Source organism: Lactuca virosa, chromosome 7 (assembly GCF_052849685.1).
Source record: "Lactuca virosa cultivar CGN04683 chromosome 7, Lactuca_virosa_CGN04683_v6, whole genome shotgun sequence".
NCBI classification, from domain to species: Eukaryota; Viridiplantae; Streptophyta; class Magnoliopsida; order Asterales; family Asteraceae; genus Lactuca; species Lactuca virosa.
In genome coordinates this window covers 44164031-44174600 of record NC_136432.1, presented here as the reverse complement: position 1 = coordinate 44174600, position 10570 = coordinate 44164031, and positions in this window count along the sequence as shown.

Sequence of the window (10570 nt, the reverse complement as noted above, 5' to 3'; positions counted from 1 at the left end):
ACAACCAATCGTGCCTTATAGGTGTGTACATTCCCATCCATGTCGGTATTCTTCTTGAAGATCCACTTGCACCCGACCGTCTTACGACCTGGCACATTGTCAACCAAATTCCAAACTTAGTTGTCATACATGGACTGAATCTTGCTGTCCATAGCCTCTTTCCATTTTGCAGAGTCCGGGCCTGCCATGGCTTCCTTGTACCTGTTAGCTTCGTCCAAATTCACTAGTGTACTATCACTAATAAACGTATCACCCTCACTCGTTATATGAAAACCATACAACACGGGCAGAACACTAACTCTACTGGAACGTCTAAGAGGTAAGGATTCGTCAATCGGTTCAACCGGAGTTTCCTCCTCGGGTTGAGTGCTAGTGTTGGAGGTTCCTTCATCGCTCGACTCTTGAAGCTCTTCAAGATCGATTTGCCTCCCACTGTCCCCTTGGCTTATGAGTTCTCGCTATCCGAAAACCCCTCTCCTCGCAACGAAGACAACATTGTCACTCAGTCTATAGAAGAGATATCCAAAGGACTTTTGCGGGTAGCCGATGAAAATACATCGCTCACTACGAGGTTCGAGCTTGTCGTGAGTCTCTCGTCTTACGAAAGCCTCGCAACCCCAAACCTTGATGTGTGCCAACGAGGGAGCTTTCCTTGTCCACATCTCGTGAGGTGTTTTGGTGACCTTCTTCGTAGGGACTAAGTTAAGGATATGGGCGGCAGTCTCTAAGGTATACCCCCAGAATGAGATAGGTAGCGAAGCACAACTCATCATGGAACGAACCATGTCCAGCAAGGTTCGATTACGCCTCTTAGCCACACCATTCAACTACGGTGTCCTAGGTGGCGTCAATTGCGAAACAATTCCGCATTCCTTGAGGTAGTCGTGGAATTCAAGACTTAGGTACTCTCCACCTCGATCAGATCGAAGCATCTTGATTTTCCTGCCCAACTGATTCTCCCCTTCTTGTTTAAACTCTTTGAACTTTTCAAAGGTTTCTGACTTATGCCTGATTAAGTAGATATAGCCATATCTGCTATAATCATCGGTAAAAGTCACGTAGAAGCGGCACGCATCCCTTGTGGTGGATCTAAATGGTCCACATACATCTGTATGTATGAGGTCCAATAAACCCTCACCCCTCGCACAAGTGCCAGTGAAGGGTGACTTGGTCATCTTTCCAAGTAAACAAGATTCGCACACGTCATCGTCCCTAAGGTCCAATGACTCCAATACTCCATCCTTTTGGAGTTGGGTTATGCATTTCTTTTTGACATGTCCAAGACGACAATGCCACAAGCATGCTTTATCCAAATCATTGGAAGAATCAATACACAACACATCATTTCCTAAATTATCTACAACCATCACAGTTTCATATATTCCATTACAAGGCAATGCTTCAAAATAGAAAACACCGTTAAGATAAGCATTAATAGAACCCTTTTCATTATCAAATGAATATCTAAAACCCTGTCTATACAAACCATGAAATGAAATGATGTTTCTTGCCATATATGGCGAATAACAACAATTATTTAAATCTAATCCTAATCCACTACTTAGCACTAAAGAGTAAACTCCGATCTTGGTGCCAGGCAACAATCTTCTGTTCCCCATGATCAAGTTTATATTCCTATGCTCCACATCCCTATTTCTTCTTAGGCCCTGCAAATCAGAACAAATGTGAAAACCACATCATGTATCAAGAATCCAAGAAATAGCATGTGATGAATCATTAGATTTAATAGTGTAAATACCTGCGTAGGATGGCTTGATCTTTCCATCCTTGATGTCTTGCAGATATTTCAGGCAGCTTCTTTTCCAATGCCCTATTTCATGGCAGTGATGGCACTCTGCCTCCTTGGGGTTGGAGTTGGGTTTAGCAGAACCAACCTTGGTTCCACTAGAAGAGGAGCCATTTTGGGACTTTCCCTTATGGTGGCACTTTGAGGGAGCCTTCCTCTTCTTTCCCTTTCCGTGCCCAATTGCCAAGACTGGGGCAGTAGCAGGAGTTGGAGTTGATGCAACATATTTGTCTTTGAGGTTGCTCTCAGCAGTCCTCAACAAGCCCTGAAGCTTGCTCAAAGAGACCTCCTCCTTGTTCATGTGGTAGGTCATGCGGAACTGGCTATAGCAGGGAGGCAAGGAGTGAAGGATGATGTCAATTGCTAGCTCTTCATCAAAGTTCACATTCAACTTTAGCAGACGATCGACATATCTTTGCATCTTTTGCAGATGAGCGGTAAGGGACTCTCCATTACCCATTTTGGTAGTGATCATCGAAGTGATGATCTCGTACCTTTCTTTCCTAGCGCTCTGGTGGTACTGGTCCAGCAGATCTTGATGCATCTCATAGGGGTACATGTCCTCATAGGACTTCTGGAGTTCTGCAGTCATAGTCGCCATCATGATGCAATGGAATTTCGTGGCATCACGCTCGTGGGCCTCAAAGACCGCGATCTCTTCAGCAGAGGCAGTGTTGATGTCAATCTCCTTAGCTTCTCATCGAGGACATACTCTTTGTCCTCGTAATGAGTGACCATTCGAATGTTGCGGATCCAATCATTAAAATTGGACCCGTCAAAGATCACTCTCCCACACAAGTTCATGAGTGAGAATGAGCCAGAGGAAGTTGAACCAGAAGCATTGTTGTTGACGTTCGACATCTGAAAAGGAAAAAGAACAAAGTTTGGTTAGAAATGAATCCCCAATTAAACACCTAAATGAGAAATTAGGGCTAGGATCCAACAACATTATTTACAAATTAGAAGAGGGATGCCGTAATCTAACAAGTAAATAATTTGAAGGTAAGTGAATGACGATTCACTAATTTCCACCATGAAAAACAAATTAAAGCTAAGTTTTAAATGTATTAAAAACTCCTAGATCTTTTGAGATTCATTGAACTTTTCAATGGCATGTTTAAATCTCGATATGCCCCTCGAGTTTGTGACTGGGATGCCGAGGATCACAAAGCGGGTGTGAATAACCATGCAAATGAACATGGTCCCCTCATTGTTACAGTCACCTATTCGATGTGCCGGTTAACCACACACGCTCCATCGAACTATGACAAACAATGATTCACCCTTTGCCACCTTTGCTTAGAACCCAATTAGTGTGCCGGTTAACCACACACGCTCCACTAACGTCTTATCAAGGGTACAAAGTGTAATTTCATGGAATTACATCAAGTCACTTTTGCCTAAAGTAACTAAGAATGAGAATTTAAAAAAAAACATTTAGTTACTTTTATAATTTCATTATACTTTTAATAAGGAAAGGGGTTGCCCTATCCTACCCGTTTGGCTAACGACCCTCCACCAATCAATGAAGCGGTGGGTGAGAGTAGACACCCATTAAATGACCATTTTATAGGCCATAACCTTATACCCCCCCCCCCCCTTATAGATCGACTTCGTGAATGAGGTCTACTAACGGTAAGACTAGCATTTAAGTTATATATATATATATATATATATATATATATATATATATATATATATATATATATATATTAATCTTATAATATTATAAAGTATAAGGTTGAATTTTAAACTTGTAAAATTCTAGGGTTTGAAATTTAAATAGTTCAAATTAAACTTTTAATCAAAAATTTAAATTTCAAAACTTGAGGGCAAGTTTTGAACTTTTCAAAACACATATGATCAAATAGCAAATAACTTAAAATTAAACATTTAATTTAATGATTATCTAAATTTGACCTAATCAATTTAAGATAATTCATCAAATAATTTAAATAATCAAATATTATCACATAAGGAATTTATTGTTCAAATAAATGGTAATTATCTTAGTTTTGGAAAGGATAAACATATAACAACAATAAAATTCGGATTTTATTAGTAAAAAATGATTTTGGTAATTATCCTTCAGCAAAACAGCAAGAAATCCCGAAAATCCCTCTGTTTGACGTCCCGACTCGCCGAGTCCCCTTATGGACTCGTCGAGTTCATCCTACTCGTCGAGCCCACTATGGGACTCGCCGAGTCTGTCAGTCAGGGGGCCAAAAAATCGATTTTAAAGCATGAATGAAAAACACAAAACATCAATACAATAGAAGCCAATCAAGGCTCTGATACCACTGATAGGTTTTACACAAAATAACATCCTATGTGCTCATGCAAACCCTAAAGCTTGGATCTAGGCTTCTCTGATGTACATGCAATTCATCCAAGACTTTCAAACCCTAGATCTAGTGTATATAATTCGAAATTGACATAACAAAACAGATCTAGATGATTACCTCTTCTTCAAAGCTTGAATTTTCTTGTCCTTGGAGCTTAGAGTCACAAATGTCACTCCTCTAATGGCTTACAAACACCACAAGCAAGAGGATGATCTTGGAGAGAAGTTGGAAGCTCTTGAAGTCAGCTCTGGTACTCTTAGAAGTAGGGTTGTCGATTTCTGAAGCCTAAAGGGTCTATTTATACTTGTGCTGTTAGGGTTTCAGTCAAAACCCTAATTAGATAGCTTAGGCCTTAAGCAGTCCAAAGAACCTTACAGAATAAAGGCCTTGGACGAAATTAGATGGGCTTCTACTCTAATTTTCGTCCACCCCTTAAATCAAAAAGGATTATCAGCCCAAATCAACTATCACACAATTGACAGTTCCAGTCCCCTTTATTTAATTAATCTCTTTTAGCCATAGAATTAATTCTTGTCTAATATTAATTTAATTATATGATTTCTCCTTTAATATATTATTCATATAACATATTAATAAATCACAATAACCTCTTTATTCATAAATCACCCTGTCAAGTTGCTTTAGGTGAAGGCAACCCAAAAGGACCATGCACAACCGGGTCAAGTACTTACCAAATATAGTTACGGGTTTAGACACTAATCAAACACTTACGACCTGGTACATTATCAACCAAATTCCAAACTTGATTGCCATACATGGATATAATCTCGCTGTCCATTGCCTCTTGCCATTTGGCTGCCTCATGGCCTACCATTGCTTCCTTGTAGTTAGCCACTTCATCCTAATTTACTAGTGTACTATTACTGATAAACATGTCACCGTGTGTAGTAATATGGAAACCATCGACCTCATGTGGCATTCTAACTCTAATGGAATGCCTAAGAGGTAATGACTCTTCAACTGGTTCAACTGGAATTTCTTCCTATGGTTGAACCCTAGCGTCTTCATAGGTTCCTTCATCGTTTGATTCTTGAATCTCTTAAAGATCAATAGTACTCCCACTGTCCTATTTGCATATGAGCTCTCTCTCTCTCTCTCTCTCAAGACTCCTCTTCGTGTTACAAAGACCACGTTCTCACTAGGTCTATAGAAAAAAATACCCAAAGGACTTTTGTGGTTAGCCGATGAAAATACATCTCTCACTTCGAGGTTCAAGCTTGTCATGAGTCTCTCGTCTAACGAAAGCTTCACAACCTCAAACCTTGATATATGTCAACGAGGGAACCTTCCCTGTCCACATCTTGTGAGGTGTTTTGGCAACCTTCTTAGTTGGGAAAAGATTAAGAATATGGGTAGCAGTCTCTAAGGCATACCCCCAGAACGAAATTGGAAGAGAAGTTCGACTCATCATGGAACAAACCATGTCTAACAAAGTTCGATTGCGCCTCTCAGCCACACCATTAAGTTATGGTGTCCTAGGAGGTGTCAATTGTGAAACTATTCCACATTCCTTGAGGTAGTCGTGGAACTTGATACTAAGATACTCTCCGCCTCTATCTGATCGGAGCATCTTTATCTTCCTGCCAAATTGATTCTCGACTTCATGTTTAAACTCTTTTAACGTTTCAAAGGTTTCCGACTTATGCTTGATTAAGTAGATATAACCATATATGCTATAATCCTCAGTAAAAGTCACATAGAATCAATTAACATCCATTGTGGTGGATCTGAAGGGCCCATACACATCTATGTGTATGAGGTCCAACAAAACTTCATCTCTTTCACAAGATCCAGTGAAAGGTGATTTTGTCATCTTACTCAAAAGATAAGATTCACATGCATCATCTGACCTTAGGTAAAATGATTCCAACACTCCATACTTTTAGAGTTGGGCGATGCGTTTCTTGTTAATGCATCCAAGACGACAATGCCACATGCATGCTTTGTCTATACCATTAGACGAATCCATTTGAAATACATTATTGCCTAAATTGTCTACACACATCACAGTTTCATACATACCATCACAAGGTAAAGCTTCAAAATACCATTTTTATAAGCAGAAATAGAACCATTCTCATCATTAAAAGAATATCTAAAACATTGTGTAAACAATGAATTAAAAGAAATAATGTTTCGTGTCATTTCTGACGAGTAGCAACAATTCAACAAATCTAAACTAATACCATCACTAAGCACTTGACTATAAACTCCAATCTTGGTGAAAGGTGAATATCGCCTATTCCCCATGATTAAGTTTATTTTACCGTGCTCCAGTTCCTCACTTCTTCTTAGCCCCTGCAAATCAGAACAAATGTGAAATCCACATCCTGTATCAAGGACCCAAGAACGAGAAGATGATGAGTTATTAGATAAGATAGTGTATATAACTATAGAAGTTGGCTTCACTTTTCTATCTTTAATGTCTTGCAGATACTTTGGGCAGATTCGTTTCCAATTCCCTTTGTCGTTGCAATAGAAGCAAGTGGCCTCTTTGGGATCAGAGACAAGAGGAGTGTTACAACGTAAATTTTCAACCAAAATTTTCATTTTTAATACTCATAAAACATGTGTCTCATCATTAATTCTCAAAATAAATCAACAAGTTTTCAAAACAAATATTCAAATCCAGGATCCACAAACATAGCTCTATAACAAGGGTGTGTGTGTATAATCACACCGGTGCCTTCCCGCGATCCTCTCAGGTATCTAAAACACATAACACATAACACGGTAAGCAAGAATGCTTAGCGAGTTCCCCAAAATACCACATACAACAAAGCAGCCACTCGAGGCTATACTCTATAAGACCCTCCGGTCTATGTGTCTCAGCAGGACCCTCCAGTCTCGTAGCTCGTTGGACCCTCTGGTCCAGTCTAGCTCGTTGGACCCTCTGGTCCGGTATGATTGAGAACCCTCTGGCCTCACAGTTCGTTGGACCCTCCGTTCCGGTCTAAGCAACGAATAATATAACATACAATACATATCACACAACCATACATAACTCAAGCAAGCACATAAGACCCTCTGGTCACACATAGTTTCCACTCTAGGTAAAGTATAGTGAGAAGACTCACCTCGTAAGCTAGTAAGTAAAAGCCTCGTGCTCGGGAATCCTCGATCTAGCCTCCGCCTAATCACAAGGATAATATCTCTAATTAATACCCTCCTCATACTCGACTACACCACTCATTTGACCAACCCTAAAGTCGACATAAGTCAATTCCAGTCAATAGTCCAATTTGACCAGACTCGCCGAGTGCACTCGTGCGACTCGTCGAGTCCCATCGATTCTCAGTAATCTCATGAAGGTCCAGCTCGTCGAGTTAACCCCTAACTCGCCGAGCTATCGCATGATTGAGTTCATCGGGACAAATCCTAACCGGCTCGTCGAGTCGGCTCATCAACTCGGCGAGCCCGTTCGGTCTCAACTTGTATTTAGGTGATTTCAAGTCAGGAAACTCTGTCACACTCTAGATCTAAGCTCTCCAGGCTTGAATATCACGTAAAGCCTCGAGCTTTACGTTCATGCATGGCACTAAAGGGCTAAAAATGCCAATAACAAGCTTGAGAAGAAGTCTCTCATTCAAGGGGCTATCATGGCTGAATAAAGCAGGGGACTTTCGACTCTAGGGACCTCACAAGGTCCAGATCTGATGTCTATTTCTAAGAAGGTTCTCAAAACCTTCAAGGTCCCCAAATTAAGATGGAAATGAAGCCCTAACTCTAAAACCATGAGATCTATCCATACAAGAGAAAAAGGTACGAACTTTATACCTTGAATAGAAGCTCCTGGATGTCTAAGCAGCAGATCTAGAAACCTCTTCGCAATCCTTGCTTGGAATCCTTCTTCCCTCTACCAAAATGCACCAAAGGTCTCAAACAATGGCTCAAAACTCTCTCAAAAGATCAAGGGGGCGATTAGGGTTTCTCTCAGTGAAAGGAAACAGATGGAGAGCCGCAAATGAGGCTATACTTATCCTTATATAGGCCCCAAACCCGGGGATTTAGGGTTTCAACTCACAGCGCCTACTCGACGAGTCTACTCCCGGACTCGTCGAGTAGATCATTAAACCCACGTGGCCATCCCGACTCTACTAGGCGAGTTGTAGCGCCAACTCGTCGAGTAGGTCAATGAATCCTCAAAAATAAATACTTAAAATAACATACTTGGGAATCCGGATGTTACAATTCTCCCCCACTAGAATCAGACTTCGCCCTCGAAGTCATGCTCTGCGATTAACTCTGGATGCTGCTCCCGCATCTCTGTCTCCGGCTCCCAAGTCAAATCGGACCCTCGCCGATGCTGCCATTGGACCTGAACCAGGGGCACTTCCTTGTTCCTCAGAACTTTCACTTTTCGATCCAAGATCGCGGTCGGCCTCTCAATAGAATTCATGCTCGCATCTACCTGAATGTCCTTCAGTGGTACCACTGCCGTTTTGTCGGCTACACACTTCCGCAATTGGGATACGTGAAAGGTGTTATGGATCTGACTCAACTCCGCAGGTAGCTCTAACTGGTATGCTACCTTACCCACTCTGGCGGTTACTCTTAACGGACCAATATATTGAGGCCCCAACTTGCCCCGCTTCCTGAACCGGATCACCCATTTCCATGGGGAAACTTTCAGGAGCACAAAATCTCCGACCTGAAACTCAAGCTCAGATCGTCGTCTATCCGCGTAACTCTTCTGACGACTCTGCGTCGTCAATAACCTCTGTCTGACCTGCTGAATCTGCTCGGTCGTCTTCAGCACTATCTCGGTGCTTCCCATAACTCTCTGCCCCACCTCTCCCTAGCAGATGGGAGTGCGACACCTTCTCCCATACAGGAGCTCAAATGGAGGCATACCAATGCTCGAGTGATGGTTGTTGTTGTAGGAGAACTCAGCCAGGGGTAAATAAGTGTCCCAACTCCCTCCGAAGTCCATGACACAGGCGCGCAACATATCCTCGAGCGTCTGAATTGTCCGCTCGCTCTGTCCGTCCGTCTGCGGGTGATATGCAGTACTGAAATGTAAGCGCGTGCCTAGCTCCTCGTGAAATTTCTTCCAAAACCTGGAAGTAAAACGCACGTATCGATCTGATACAATCGAGATTGGCACTCCATGCCGAGATACCACCTCTCTCACATAAATCTCGGCTAACATCTCTGCAAAAGAGCTCTCACTAATAGCAAGGAAGTGAGCACTCTTTGTCAATCGATCCACAATCACCCAAATTGCGTCAACTCCAGGTGTCGTCCTCGGTAACTTGGTAATGAAGTCCATAGCGATATGTTCCCACTTCCACTGGGGAATCTCCAGAGGCTGCAATGGACCATGTGGACGCTGGTACTCTGCCTTGACCCGTCGGCAGGTCAAGCATCTCTCAACAACCCACGCAATATCCCTCTTCATACAAGGCCACCAGTAATCCCTCTTCAGGTCCAAATACATCTTGGTGGCCCCGGGATGGATCGAGAATCTCGATCTGTGCGCCTCCTCCATCAGTATGCTACGTGCTCTGCCCGTATAGGGCACCCAAATCTGCCCTCTAAAGGTCATAAGTCCTCGGCTATCCGTCACAAAATCGGATACCTGCCCAATCACCCGCTCCCTCTTGCGGTTCTCCGGTCTCACAGCCTCCGCCTGGGCCTCTCGAATGGTATCTAATACCGGAGTCACCACTGTCATCCTCATGCACACATCTCGAATCAGGGCATTCTACGCCTTGCGGCTCAGGGCAGCAGCTACCACGTTAGCCTTGCCCGGATGATACAGGATCTCACAGTCATAATCTTTTAGCACATCCAACCATCTCCTCTGATGCATATTCAGGTTGGGCTGATCCATCAGATACTTCAAGCTCTTTTGGTCCGTGTATATGGTACACCGAACCCCATACAAATAGTGGCGCCAGATCTTGAGGGCGAATACCACTGCCCCTAACTCTAAATCGTGGGTGGGGTACCTCATTTCATGAGGCTTCAGCTGCCTCGATGCATAAGCTATCACGTGCCCTCTCTGCATAAGCACCGCACCCAATCCGAATATAGACGCATCGCAGTAAACCACAAAGTCCTCTATCCCCTCAGGAAGGGCTAACACCGGGGCTTCGCACAATCTCTGGCGAAGGGTCTCAAACGAGGTCTTCTGCTCAGGACCCCAAGTAAAAGCAACGCCCTTCCGGGTCAATATGGTGAGAGGAACGACAATCTTGGAGAAATCTCTGATAAATCTCCGGTAGTAGCCGGCAAATCCCAGAAAACTCCTGATCTCGGTGGGGGATCTCGGCACCTCCCAACTCATGACAGCCTCAACCTTGGCCGGATCGACCAAAATCCCATTCTGATTAACGAGGTGCCCCAAGAACTGGAACTCTCGTAACCAGAAATCACACTTGGAGAATTTAGC